This window comes from Scyliorhinus torazame, chromosome 18, assembly GCF_047496885.1.
Source record: "Scyliorhinus torazame isolate Kashiwa2021f chromosome 18, sScyTor2.1, whole genome shotgun sequence".
NCBI classification, from domain to species: domain Eukaryota; kingdom Metazoa; phylum Chordata; class Chondrichthyes; order Carcharhiniformes; family Scyliorhinidae; genus Scyliorhinus; species Scyliorhinus torazame.
Genome location: NC_092724.1, coordinates 15,757,227 through 15,772,279, shown reverse-complemented (window position 1 = coordinate 15,772,279; position 15,053 = coordinate 15,757,227).

The following is a 15,053-nucleotide window of genomic DNA, read 5'->3' as shown; positions in this document are numbered from 1 at the left end:
GTCAAACATGACAGTAAGGTCGAGACCAGGCTGGGTTTTAAAATATATATAATTTATTCAAATTTTTCGGCCAAACAAAACAGTACAAAGGTTTTTCCCTTTTTACAGCAACAAAACAATATAAATAACAGCGACCGTTTTTTAATAAATAAGTAAATATTATATATACTAAATGGCAACTGCCATAATAAAAATAATAACTCCCAAATAATAAAATCAAACAATCCAATATACATAACCAAGTACAAATATCTATACATAAACACCCCTGAGGACCCGCCCGAGCCCCCCCCCTCCTCCCTCCCCCCTGGGTTGCTGCTGTTACCTTCCCATTTCCTTTATCGTTCTGCGAGGTAGTCAATGAACGGTTGCCACCGCCTGGTGAACCCTTGCGCCGAACCCCTTAGTGCAAACTTTATCCGTTTTAGTTTTATAAACCCTGCCATGTCGTTTATCCAGGTCTCCACGCCCGGGGGTTTGGCTTCCTTCCACATAAGCAATATCCTTCGCCGGGCTACTAGGGACGCAAAGGCCAAAACGTCAGCCTCTCTCGCCTCCTGCACTCCCGGCTCTTCTGCAACCCCAAATATAGCCAACCCCCAGCTTGGCTCGACCCAGACCCCCACCACCTTTGAAAGCACATTTGCCACCCCCACCCAGAACCCCTGCAGTGCCGGGCATGACCAAAGCATGTGGGTGTGGTTTGCTGGGCTCCTCGAGCATCTCCCACACCTATCCTCTACTCCAAAAAATTTACTGAGCCTTGCTCCGGTCATATGCGCCCTGTGCAAAACCTTGAATTGTATCAGGCTAAGCCTGGCGCACGAGGACGAAGAGTTCACCCTACGTAGGGCCCACAGCCCCTCTTCAATCTCTTCCCCCAGCTCTTCTTCCCATTTTCCCTTCAGCTCATCCACCATGATCTCCCCCTCATCTCTCATTTCCCTGTATATATCTGACACCCTACCATCCCCCACCCATGTCCCTGAGATCACTCTCTCCTGAATCTCCTGCGTCAGGAGCTGCGGGAATTCCCTCACCTGTTGCCTCGCAAAAGCCCTCAGTTGCATATACCGAAATGCATTCCCTTGGGGCAACCCATATTTTTCCGTCCGCGCTCCCAGACTCGCAAACGTCCCGTCTAAGAGCAGATCCTTCAATTGCACAATCCCAGCTCTCTGCCATGCTCTAAATCCCCCATCTATTCTCCCCGGGACAAACCTATGATTATTTCTTATCGGGGACCGCACCGAGGCTCCCGTCATTTCCCTATGCCGTCTCCACTGCCCCCAAATTTTCAGTGTTGCCACCACCACTGGACTTGTGGTGTATTTCTTCAGGGTGAACGGCAACGGCGCCGTCGCCAGTGCTTGTAGGCTGGTTCCTTTGCAGGACGCCATCTCCAATCTCTTCCACGCCGCTCCCTCCCCTTCTCCCATCCACTTACACACCATTGAGATATTGGCGTCCCAATAGTACTCACTTAAGTTCGGAAGTGCCAGTCCCTGCTATGCTGCAAAAAACCCCTCCTCACTCTCGGGGTCTTCCCAGCCCACACAAAACTCATGACACTTTTCTCGATTTTCTTGAAAAAAGCCTTCGTGACCATCACCGGGAGGCACTGAAACACAAAAAGGAATCTCGGGAGGACTACCATTTTGACCACCTGCACCCTACCCACCAGTGACAGGGGCACCATGTCCCATCTCTTAAAATCCTCCTCCATCTGTTCCACCAATCGTGTTAGATTAAGCCTATGTAAGGTTCCCCAACTCCTGATATCTGAATCCCTAAGTACCGGAAATCTCTTGTTACCTTCCTCAGCGGTAAATCATCTATTCCCCTGCTCTGCTCCCCCGAATGCACCACAAACAACTCACTCTTCCCCATATTCAATTTGTACCCCGAGAATTCCCCAAACTCCCTGAGTGTCCGCATTATCTCAGGCATCCCCTCCACCGGGTCCGCAACATACAGCAATAAATCATCTGCATACAATGATACCCGGTGTTCTTCTCCTCCCCTGAGTACTCCTCTCCACTTCCTGGAGCCCCTCAGTGCTATGGCCAGGGGCTCAATTGCCAATGCAAACAGTAACGGAGACAGGGGACACCCCTGCCTCGTCCCTCTATAAAGACGGAAGTAGTCAGACCTCTGCCTGTTCGTGACCACACTTGCCACCGGGGCCCTTTATAGCAGCTGTACCCATCCAATAAACCCTTCTCCAAAACCAAATCTCCTCAACACTTCCCACAGATAGTCCCACTCCACTCTGTCGAATGCTTTCTCGGCGTCCATCGCCACCACTATCTCCGCCTCCCCCTCTGGTGGGGGCATCATCATCACCCCTAGCAGCCTCCGTATGTTCGTGTTCAGCTGTCTCCCCTTAACAAACCCAGTTTGATCCTCGTGGACCACCCCCGGGACACAATCCTCTATCCTCGTTGCCATCACCTTGGCCAGGAGCTTAGCATCTACGTTCAAAAGGGAAATGGGCCTGTAGGACCCACACTGCAGCGGGTCTTGTTCCTTCTTCAAAAGTAGCGATATCGTCGCCTCTGACATAGTCGGGGGCAACTTCCCCCTTTCCCTGGCCTCATTAAAGGTTCTCTTCAAAAGCGGGGCCAGTAGGTCCATATATTTCCTATAAAATTCCACCGGGAACCCATCCGGTCCCAAGGCCTTCCCCGCCTGCATGCTCCCAATCCCCTTTACCACTTCCTCCATCTCAATCTGTGCTCTCAGTCCCGCCCTCTCCTGCTCCTCCACCTTCGGGAATTCCAGCTGATCCAGGAAACACATCATTCCCTCCTTCCCTTCCGGGGGCTGAGCCTTATATAACCTCTCATAGAATGCCTTGAACACCCCGTTCACTCTCTCCGCTCCCCGTTCCATCTCTCCCTCCTCATCTCTCACCCCACCTATCTCCCTCGCCGCTCCCCTCTTCCTCAATTGGTGGGCCAGTAGCCGACTCGCCTTCTCTCCATACTCATGCTGTACACCCTGTGCCCTCCTCCACTGTGCCTCTGCCTTACCCGTGGTCAGCATGTCAAATTCCACATGTAACCTTTGTCTTTCCCTGTACAGTCCCTCCTCCGGTGCCTCTGCATATTGCCTGTCCACCCTCAGAAGTTCTCTCAACAATCGCTCCCTTTCTTTACCCTCTTGCTTCCCTTTATGTGCCCTTATGGTGACCAGGCTGGTTAAGCCTTGGACAGTTGCCTGGAACGATGGAATAAATACAAAACAAATTCTCTGCCTATTTTAGAGCCTTATCCAGTTGAGTTGCTTAATTTGCTAATCTGTGCATCTCTATGGCTCAGTTGTCCTACTCTCTGTTCTATTTAAGATCACACTATTGAAACTGACATCCTTTCACTAGTCTTATTTTCAAAGCATATTACTTGGTATAAGTTCTGATTCAGAAAGTTTATGGATGTCAGCCCATTATAGACTCTTGTCCACATAATGCTGCACAGTTGGAAATGCCTCCTTCGGGATAAAATGTTCGACCGAAGGTCTCGGGCTGGATTCTCCAATTTGGAGACTATGTCCCCACGCCGTCGTAGGAACGGTGGCGGTTTACACCAGGAAAACTGGCGCAAAAGGGCCACCGATTCCCTATTTTGCTGGGGGCTAGCAGGGAGGCAGCGTAGAGCACCCGGCGCTACCTACCGATACGGCCTGGAGAATTGCCGGGTGAAATGAAATGAAATGAAAATCGCTCATTGTCACAAGTAGGCTTCAAATGAAGTTACTGTGAAAGGTCCGTGGCCACGCATGTGCACAGCGGTGGCCTGCTGCGGCCGCGCCGTGCTTCACGGCGGATGCGGCTCGCGGACCCGGCCCGTCAAATAGTCCCCCCCCCCCCCCCGCTTCGGCCGGCTCGCGCGCGCCCCAGACCGCCCCACCACAGTCCCCGCAGTCCCGAATATGTCCACCCCTGCCCGCGGACCGGCCCTCCCCCTCCGTGGCGGCACTGGACTGAGTCTGCAGCCACCACCCTGAGTTCCCGACAGGTGAGACCACACACGTCCCATGCCGTCGGGAATTCGGCCGGTCGGGGACGGAGCATCGCGAGGCGGGCCTCAGCCAACGTGCGGAGGATCGCGAAAGCGCCCCCCCCCCCGATTTTGTTGTCATTGGGGATTCTCTGCCCCATTGCCGAACACTATTTCGGCATCGTGGATCGGAGAATCCAGCCCCCGATGTTTCTGTGTGAAAATTGGTTGCCCCGTTTCCCGACATTACAACAATTACTTACTTGCACAAGTAGTTCATTGGCTGTAAAGCACTTTGGGATATCCTGCGGTTATAAGTTAAAGATACTTAAGTATAAAAGATATGTAAAAAAAAAAGAAGTTGAGGGATACAGCACTGCAGGACATCAGAGGCAGAATTTTATGGCCATGTCACCATGTGGACTGGGTCGGAAAATGTGGCACACCGTTCAAACGTCCATACACTTTGGCGGGTCTAGATAATCACCTAAAATTCCAGCTCAAAACGTTCTTGGCTTTTTTTGTGTAGTATCATAGGATCATTCACATCTACCTAAGAGGGGTTATGGGGCCTTGCTTTGAAACCTCAGCCAAAGATGGCACCTCCAACAATATTAAGTTCATAGTACTTTGAAGTGCTAACCAAGATTATGTATGTGCTCATGTCCTGAAGTAAACTCAGGGCTCTGATTCAAAAGGGGAGTGCTACCAAATAATTCATGCTGACAGTTCAAACTCATCTAATTCTCCACCTTGTTAACTCTTTCAAAAAGACCGCAAAATGGTACAAAGCTTGTATCATAGCTGCTTTAATCTCAACACTTCTGTGATCCATTAGGTGAGATCAAAAGCCCATTTTTCTAATTTCTGTGGGATTCCGTTGGCACGCAGTAACCTGAGAAAGATGAATAGTCTCCATTTCAAAAGGGTTTTGTTTCAATTTGAAAGACTAGAAAGTTTTCTTGAGGCAATTTACTTCACAGAACAAAGTAAGGCTCAGTACAGACATGTTATTATGCAAGAATAGCCTGAACTTTGCAAAGGAGAGAAATGGAGTTCCAATTCTAGACAGTAGTGTTATTTGCATTCGCAATACGCTTGGCCCTGTTATTAGCATACTTGTCTCTGAGTCAGATAGTTGTCGGTTTAAACCACACAAAAGGGTTTACTCTGATAATCCTGGATCAACCCTCCAGGGGAATACTGAATTGCTTTTTTTTTTACATTCGTTCATGGGATGTCGCTGGCCCGGTCAGCATTTATTGCCCATCCCTAATTGTCCTTGAGAAGGTAGCGGTGAGCTGCCTTCTGGAACCGCAGCAGTCCATGCGGTGTAGGTACATCCACAGCACTATTAAGGAGCACGTTTCATTATTTTGACCCCAGTGACAGTGAAAGGGATGGCGTTCTATTTCCAGGTCAGGATGGTGACTTGGAGGGAAACCTCCAAGTGGTGGTGCTAAATGTGTCTGCTGCCCTTGTCCTTCTAGATGATAGAGATCATGGGTTTGGAAGAAGCTGTCCATGAGCCTTGGTGATTTCCTACAGTGCGTCTTGCAGATGATGCATCCGGAGGAGTGAAGGGAGTAAATGTTTTAGGTGGTGGGTGGGGTACCAATCAAGCGGGGCTACTTTGTCCTGAATAGTGTCAAGTCTTTTGAGTGTTGTTGGAGCTGAACCCATCCAGGCAAGTAGAGAGTATTCCATCACACTCCTGACTTATGCCTCGTAGATGGTTGATAGGTTTTGTAGAGTCAGGAGATGAGTTACACGCCACAGAATTCCCAGCCTCTGACCCGCTCTTGTAGCCACAGTATTTTTATGGCAGGTCCAGTTCAGTTTCTGGCTAATGATAACCCCCAGGATGTTGGTAGTAGAGGGGTATTCATTGATGGTAATGCCATTTAATGACGAGACTGTGGCTAGATTCTCTCTTTGAGTTATAGTCATCTACGGCACAGGAGGAGCCCATTCAGCCTATCGAGCCTATGCCAGCTCCTCACAGAGCAATCCAATCAGCCCAACTCCCTTGTCACTCCCAGTAGCCCTGCAAGTTTATTTGCTTCAAATACCCATACAATTTTATTTTGAAATCATTGATCGGTTCTACTTCCACCACCTTTGTGGACAGGGAATTCCATCTAATAAACACTCGCTGTTCTCCCTCACAATTCCCCTGCATCTCTTTCACAGATTTCTAAATCTGTGTCTCCTTATCCATGTATCATCAGTTAATGGGAAAAGTTTTTCCTTTTCTTCCCTTTTGAAGTCTGTCACGGTAGCATTGTGGATAGCACAATTGCTTCACAGCTCCAGGGTTCCAGGTTCGATTCCGGCTTGGGTCACTGTCTGTGCGGAGTCTGCACATCCTCCCCGTGTGTGCGTGGGTTTCCTCCGGGTGCTCCGGTTTCCTCCCACAGTCCAAAGATGTGCAGGTTAGGTGGATTCGCCATTCTAAATTGCCCTTAAGTGTCCAAAATTGCCCTTAGAGTTGGGTGGGGTTACTGGGTTATGGGGATAGGGTGGAGGTGCTGACCTTGGGTAGTGTGCTCTTTCCAAGAGCCGGTGCAGACTCGATGGGCCGAATGGCCTCCTTCTGCACTGTATGTTCTATGACTATGACTATAATTCTATCGGCCACTTGTCTGCCCAGTCTATTAGCCTATCCATGTCCTGTTACAGACTATTTGTAATCTTCACTGTTTGCCACTGTTCCACATTGGTATCATTGGGGCTGTGTTTAGCACACTGGGCTAAATTTCTGGCTTTTAAAACAGACCAAGGCAGGTCAGCAGCACGGTTCAATTCCCGTACCAGCCTTCCCGAACAGGCGCCGGAATGTGGTGACTAGGGACTTTTCACAGTAACTTCATTGAAACGTACTTGTGACAATAAGCGATTTTCAGGGGCTGTTTAGCACAGGGCTAAATCGCTGGCTTTGAAAGCAGACCAAGGCAGGCCAGCAGCACGGTTCAATTCCCGTAACAGCCTCCCCGAACAGGCGCCGGAAATGTGGCGACTAGGGGCTTTTCACAGTAACTTCATTTGAAGCCTACTTGTGACAAAAAGCAATTTTCATTTCATTTCATTTGGAAATTTTACTCTGTACACCAAGATTTGCCGGAGATGGTCACTAATGTTACATGCTACTTGTCAGCCCAAGCCTAGATATTGTCCAAGGCTTGATGCATTTGGACATTCGGCTGCTTCATTCTGAGTCGTGAATGGTGCTGAACGTTGTGCAGTCATCAGCGAACATCCCCACTTCTGGGGCGAAATTCTCCCCCAACGGCGGGATGCCTGCCGACTGGCGCCAAAGCCGGCGCAAATCAGACGGGCATCGCGCCGGCAAAAAGGTGCGGAAGTCTCCGCATCTTTGGCGGCCTAGCCCCAACATTGAGGGGCTAGGCTGACGCCGGAGGGATTTCCGCCCCGCCAGCTGGCGGAAATGGCGTTTGTTGCCCCGCCAGCTGGCGCGGAAATGCGGCGCATGCGCGGGAGCGTCAGCGGCCGCTGTCAGTTTCCCAGCGCATGCGCGGGAGCGTCAGCGGCCGCTGTCAGTTTCCCGCACATGCGCAGTGGGGAGAGTCACTTCCGCCTCCGCCATGGTGGAGGCCGTGGCGGAGGCGGAAGGGAAAGAGTGCCCCCACGGCACAGGCCCGCCCGCGGATCGGTGGGCCCCGATCGCGGGCCAGGCCACCGTGGGGGCACCCCCCGAGGTCAGATCGCCCCGCGCCCCCCCTAGGACCCCGGAGCCCGCCCATGCCGCCTGGTCCTGCCGGTAAATACCAGGTTTGATTTACGTCGGCGGGACAGGCAATTCCTGGGCGGGACTTCGGCCCATCCGGGCCGGAGAATCCAGCGGGGGGTCCCGCCAACCGGCGCGGCCGGATTCCCGCCCCCGCCCAATCTCCGGGAGCGGAGACTTCGGCGGGGGAGGGGGCGGGATTCACGGCGGCCAACGGCCATTCTCCGACCCGGCGGGGGGTCGGAGAATGACGCCCCTGACTTGTGAAGGAAGGAAGGTCATTGATGAAGCAGCTGGAGATGGTTGGGCCTACGACACTATCCCAAAGTGATGTCCTTGAACTGAGATGACTGACCTCCAACAACCACAACCATCCTCCTTTGTGCCAGGTATGACCCCAACCAGAGGAGAGTTCCCCCCCCGATTCCCATTGACTAGAGTTTTGCTCGGGCTCCTCGATGCCACCCTCGATCAAATACTGCCTTGATATCACTTTCACCTCACCTCTTGAGTTCAGCTCTTTTGTCCTCGTCAGAGATGCTGTCCTTTGAATGAAATGTCAAGCTCAGATTGGATGATTCGTGTGAACCTTAAAGATTGTAAGGCAGAAATTTAAGTTGAGCTGTTCTGTCAAACCTCTTCCCTCAGCCAAAAGTGTTTTTGTTCTGGAACTTACGGCCACATCCATCACAACTTCATTCCCATCAACAGTGTAGATACCTCTTAAAATAAAATTTATCTGTGTAAAAATTTAAGCAATGATTGTCCCCTTTGCAGGTAGGGGTGGTTCGACTTCCAAGTACTAGCTGGGTTCCTTCCCACTTGTAAATTCCCTTCTTCTCCCAAAGGTGTTGCCTCTTGCTGGGATAAGGGTGGCAGGTGTAACAATTCCTCAATTTTCAGAGTTGAGATAATGGGTGGAATTGTCCGGTTCCCTGGGCCCGTGCCATTTGCTGACAACGGGATTCTATCTTCCCACCACTTGTTAATGGGATTTCCCATTGTAACCACACAACGCTCCCGGGAACCCCATCGGCTTGGGTGCACTACAGGCAGGAAAAAGTGAACCGCAATGACCATAGAATTCTGGCCCATGTGTGTTCAGCCATTTAACCATGAAAAGTATCACACACACTCACACAAGGGGGGCGATTCTCCAATATTGAGCCCAAGTGTTTGCGCCGTCGTGAACGCCGTTGCCTTTCACGACGGAGCGAAATGGGCCCAGGTACGACAGATTCTGGCCGCCACAAGGGGCCAGCACAGCGCTGGAGCGGTTCACGCCGCTCCAGCCTCCTTTCACGGTGCCAAATGGGCGCCGCGCCAACCCGCGCATGCGCAGTTGGGCCGCGTCAACTTGCGCATGCGCTGGGGACGTCTTTAGCGCGCCGGCCCTGACTCATCCGGGCCGGAGAATCGGCGGCCCCGCTGATTCCAGCGGCCGGCACCGCGCCAAACGCGCCGGCGCAAATGGCGCTGATTCTCCTCACCTCAGAGAATCGCACGTCGGCGTCAGGGCGCGGGGCTCGGAGAATCGCCCCCAAGGTATGCATATGTTCTCCAACTCGATAGCAATCAATGCTCCGAGCTGATTCTCCATGAATAAAGCCCCAAGCCTGCTGAAATATCATCTGGCAGAAAACTCAGCACAGAGCAGGAATTAAACCTGGAACATTGCTATCTGTGTGGTTTAATTCTGTAATCCTGTTCCTGCTCACCTTTTTGGACAAATAGCCTTGATAAAATAATTTAATTGTTAGAATTTGATAGCAATCCAATATTTGACTCAGTTACAAGATTATTTTAGATCGCGGTATTTGTGCTGATGCTACAATTCATTCAAGGAGTCCAAGTTGCTGTGGCAACAGCACTTTTACATGCAGGTTGCAGTCTGGAGCTGTGGATAGTGATTGTCGAGGCTCCCACTTTCTTTCCATCCCATGATTGACCAGGAATCTCTCCCTCTCTTAACGCTTGCAGGTCACAGCAGTCTACTGAATATGTCCAGGAAATACAAAGTGGTGGGTGGAACCTTCCCATATTTTTTCAGTGTCAGGATCTGAATGAAAGCTGTACAGACCAGATTTCATTCCGCGATCTACCAGCCACACAGCGCACGAACAGCAGCACGCTGCAGTGCAACGTGGCCAGTAAATGATAGGAGACCGTGCTTCCGGGATCTACCTGACTCGCTAGGCCTTGCAAGATCGAACGTGATCTCACGCGACGTCGCGATGTGAAGCCCGCCCATTGTGGGCAGGATCACCTTTTGGCAAATCTGCCTATTAGAGCGGGACGTCTAGTCTCCCTCTAATATGGACTTCCCTGAGGTAACCAAGGCATCAGGTTGTGGGATGCACTGTGTGGGGGTTTGTGGGGGAGGGCCTCGGGACCCACTTATGGTGAGTTGGGGCTTGGGGAAGGCTGTTGAGGTCGCAGAGCAGAGTTCCTCAGTGCGGCCTCGGACCCGCGTTCCCTGCTGAGGCCCCATATCTAACCGGATGGAGGTTAGATAGCAGGGTGCTTCTCGGCGCTGCAAGCACGAGAAACACGTGGCTAAACACGCTCACTATGCGAACTGGAAGTGTCAGTCCATGTGGCCAAGCTGTACTGCCACGAATTTGAGAACATTAATAACACTAAGGACCTTCTTCTCTCCAGTGACTGACTCTGTAACAAGGACCTTACTTGTATTTTTACTACACGATCAAATGGTACAATAGACACTCACCAGTTCCTACTGACCAATCAGCAGTTTTCCAGGCTGCTTCACTGTGCTTCTGACTGCAGGATACTCTTCCCAGTTGCCTTCAGGTGCCTCAGCCCAAGCTCTGGAATTACCTCACTAATCTCTCTGCTTCCCAACCTCACTTTCTTCCTTTAAGACACTAAAAACTACCTCTTTGACCAAGCTATTGAACATCTTACCTCATATAAAAGAGATGGCTAGGGAAATTGTAAACGCACTAATGATAATTTATCAAAATTCACTAGACTCTGGGGTGGTCCCAGAGGATTGGAAAGTAGCAAACGTGACACCACTGTTTAAAAAAGGAGGTCGGCAGAAAGCGGGTAATTATAGGCCGGTAAGCTTAACTTCGGTTGTAGGGAAAATGCTGGAATCTATCATTAAGGAGGAAATAGCGGGGCATCTGGAGGGAAATTGTCCCATTGGGCAGACGCAGCATGGGTTCACAAAGGGTAGGTCGTGTCTGACTAATTTGGTAGAATTTGTTGAGGCCGTTACCAGTGCAGTAGATAATGGGGAGCCAATGGATGTGGTATATCTGGATTTCCAGAAAGCTTTTGACAAGGTGCCACACAAAAGGTTGCTGCATAAACTAAAGATGCATGGCATTGAGGGTAAAGCGGTAGCATGGGTAGAGGATTGGTTAACTAACAGAAAGCAGAGAGTGGGGATAAATGGGTGTTTCTCTGGTTGGCAACCTGTAACTAGTGGGGTCCCTCAAGGATCAGTGTTGGGCCCGCAGTTCTTCACAATTTACATAGATGATTTGGAGTTGGGGACCAAGTGCAATGTGGCAAAGTTTGCAGACGACACTAAGATGAGTGGTAAAGAAAAAAGTGCAGAGGATACCGGAAGTCTGCAGAAGGATTTGGATAGGTTAGGTGAATGGGTTAGGGTCTGGCAGATGGAATTCAATGTTGCCAAGTGTAAGGCTATCCATTTTGGGAGGAATAACAGCAGAATGGATTATTATTTAAACGGTAAGATGTTAAAACATGCTGCTGTGCAGAGGGACCTGGGTGTGCTGGTGCACGAGTCACAAAAAGTTGGTGTGCAGGTGCAACAGGTGATTAAGAAGGCTAATCGAGTTTTGTCTTTCATTGCTAGAGGGCTGGAGTTCAAGACTAGGGAGGTTATGCTGCAATTGTATAAGGTGTTGGTGAGGCCACATCTGGAGTATTGTGTTCAGTTTTGGTCTCCTTACCTGGGAAAGGACATATTGGCACTGGAGGGAGTGCAGAGGAGATTCACTAGGTTGATCCCAGAGTTGAGGGGATTAGATTATGACGAGAGGTTGAGTAGACTGGGACTGTACTCATTGGAGTTTAGAAGGATGCGGGGGGATCTTATTGAAACATATAAAATTATGAAGGGAATAGATAGGATAGATGCGGGCAGGTTGTTTCCACTGGTCGGGGAAAGCAGAACTAGGGGGCATAGCCTCAAAATAAGGGGAAGTAGATTTAAGACCGAGTTTAGGAGGAACTTCTTCACCCAAAGGGTTGTGAATCTCTGGAATTCCTTGCCCAGTGAAGCAGTTGAGGCTCCTTCTTTAAACATTTTAAAGAAAAAGATAGATACCTTTCTAAAGAATAAAGGGATTCGGGGATATGGTGTACGGGCCGGAGAGTGGAGCTGAGTCCACAAAGATCAGCCATGATCTCATTAAATGGCGGAGCAGGCTCGAGGGGCCAGATGGCCTACTCCTGTTCCTAGTTCTTATGTTCTTATATCTCCTTATCTGGCTCAGTGTCATATTTTGTTTTATAATGCCCGTGGAAGCATTTTGGAGATATTTCATGACATTGCAGATATATGGGATACAGAGGGCGCGATTCTCCGATCCCCCACCGGCTCAAGGTGAGGGCTCGGCCCCTCAAGGTGTGGAGAATTCCGCACATTTGGGGCGGCGCGATGCCGGACTGATTCGCGCTGTTTTTGGTGCCGGTCGGCAGACATCGCGCCGATTGCGGAGAATCCCGCCCAGGGTAATTTGAAAAGATGGATTCAACATTGTGTATTTTATGTTTGCCCTATTTTGTATTTTCTTTTCATGTATGGAATGATCTGTTTGAGCTCTACGCAGGATAATACTTTTCACTATACCTCGGTACATGTGACAATAAACCAATCCAATCCAAAATTGGCTTAGTTATAGGAGACAGAGGGTGATGACAGAAGGCTGCTTTCGTGACCGTAAGCCAGTGTCCAGTGGCGTACCACAGGGATCAGTGCTGGGTCCCCTAATCTCAGTCATTTATATAAACGTCATAGATTAGTCATAGAGGTTTACAGCATGGAAACAGGCTCTTCAGCCCAACTTGTCCGTGCCGCCCAGTTTTTACCACTAAGCTAGTCCCAAATGCCTGCATTTGGCCTGAATCAGTCTATACCCATCTTACCCATATAACTGTCTAAATGCTTTTTAAAAGACAAAATTGTACCTGCCTCTAGCAGCTCGTTCCAGACATTCACCACCCTGTGTGAGAAAAAATTGCCCCTCTGGACCCTTTTGTATCTCTCCCCTCTCACCTTAAACCTATGCCTTCTAGTTCCTACCTTTAGGAAAAGATGTTGACTGTCTACCTTATCTATGCCCCTCATTATTTTATAAACCTCTATAAGATCAACCCTAAGCATCCTACGCTCCAAGGAAAAAAGTCCCAGTCTATCCAGCCTCTCCTTGTAACTCACACCATCAAGTCCCGGTAGCATCCTAGTAAATCTTTTCTGCACACTTTCTAGTTTAATAATGTCCTTTCTATAATATGGTGACCAGAACTGTAAACAGTATTCCATGTATGGCCTTACTAATGTCTTGTACAACTTCAACAAGACATCCAACCTCCTGTATTCAATGTTCGGACCAATGAAACCAAGCATGACGAATGCCTTCTTCGCCATCCTGTCCACCTATGACTCTATGTTCAAGAAGCTATGAACCTGTACTCCTAGATCTCTTTGTTCTATAACTCTCCCCAACACTCCACCATTAACTGAGTAGGTCTTGTCCCGATTCGATCTACCAAAATGCATCATCTCACATTTATCTAAATTAAACTCCATCTGCCATTCATCGACCCACTGGCCCAATTGATCAAGATCCCGTTGCAATCCTAGATAACCTTCTCCACTGTCCACTATGCCATCAATTTTGGTGTCACCTGCAAACTTACTAAGCATGCCTCCTAAATTCTCATCCAAATCATCAACATACATAACAAATAATAGTGGACCCAGCACTGATCCCTGAGGCACACTACTGGTCACAGGCCGCCTGTTTGAAAAACAACCCTCTACAACCATCCTTTGTCTTCCGTCGTCAAGCCAATTTTGTATCCAATTGGCTACCTCACCCTGGATCCAGTGAGATTTAACCGTATGCAACAACGTACCTTGTCAAAGGCCTTGTTAAAGTCCATGTAGACAACGTCGAATGTACTGCCCTCATCTACCTTCTTGGTTACCCCTTCAAAGAAATTTGTGAGACATGATTTTCCACTCAAAGTCATGCTGCCTGTCCCAAATCAGTCCTTGCCTTTCTAAATGCCTGTAGATCCTGTCTCTCAGAATATCTCCTAACAACTTATCAACCACAGACGTTAGGCTCACCGGTCTGTACTCCCCTGCGGCCCTTCTTAAACAAAGGATGACTATGTGAGCGGGGGGGACGGGGGACGCAGTAGGATCAGTAAATTAGCAGATGACACAAAGATTGGCTGGTGGTTAACAGAGAGGTTGACTGTCTTGGGTTACAGAAAGACATAGACGGGATGGTCAAATGGGCAGATAAGTGGCAGATGGAATTTAACCCTGAAAAGTGAGGTGATACACTTTGGAAGGAGTAATTTAATAAGTAGTCAATCAATGGCCTGACACTGGGAAAGTTCTGAGGAACAAAGGGACCTTGGCGTGTTTGTCCATAGATCTCTGAAGGTAGAAGGTTAATAGGGTGGTGAAAAAAGCATATGGGTCACTTGCTTTTATCTATTGAGGCATAGATAACAAAAGCAGGGAGGTCATGTTGGAGTTGTATACAACTTTGGTGAGGCCACAGCTGGAGTACTGTGTGCAGTTCTGGTCGCCACATTATTGGAAGGATGTGATTGCACTGGAGGGGGTGTCGAGGAGATTCACCAGGATGTTGCCTGGGATGGAACATTTAAGTGGGCTTGGCTTGACTATTAAGGATAGGCTTGGGTTGTTTTCATTGGAGCAGAGAAGACGGAGGGGTGACCTGATCAAAGTGTACAAGATTATGAGGGAGATGGGCAGGATGGATTGGGAGTAGCTGTTCCCCTTAGTTAAAGGGTCAGTCATGAGGGGACACAAGTTCAAGGTGAGGGGTAGGAGGTTTAGGGAGATGTGAGGAAAAACCTTTTTACCTAGAGGGTGGTGATGGTCTGGAATGCACTACCTGGGAGGGCAGTAGAGGTGGGTTGTCTCACATCCTTTAAAAATTACCTGGATGAACACTTGGCACGTCTTAACATTCAAGGCTATGGGCCAAATGCTGGGAAACGGGATTAGGTGGGTAGGTCAGGTGTTTTTCATG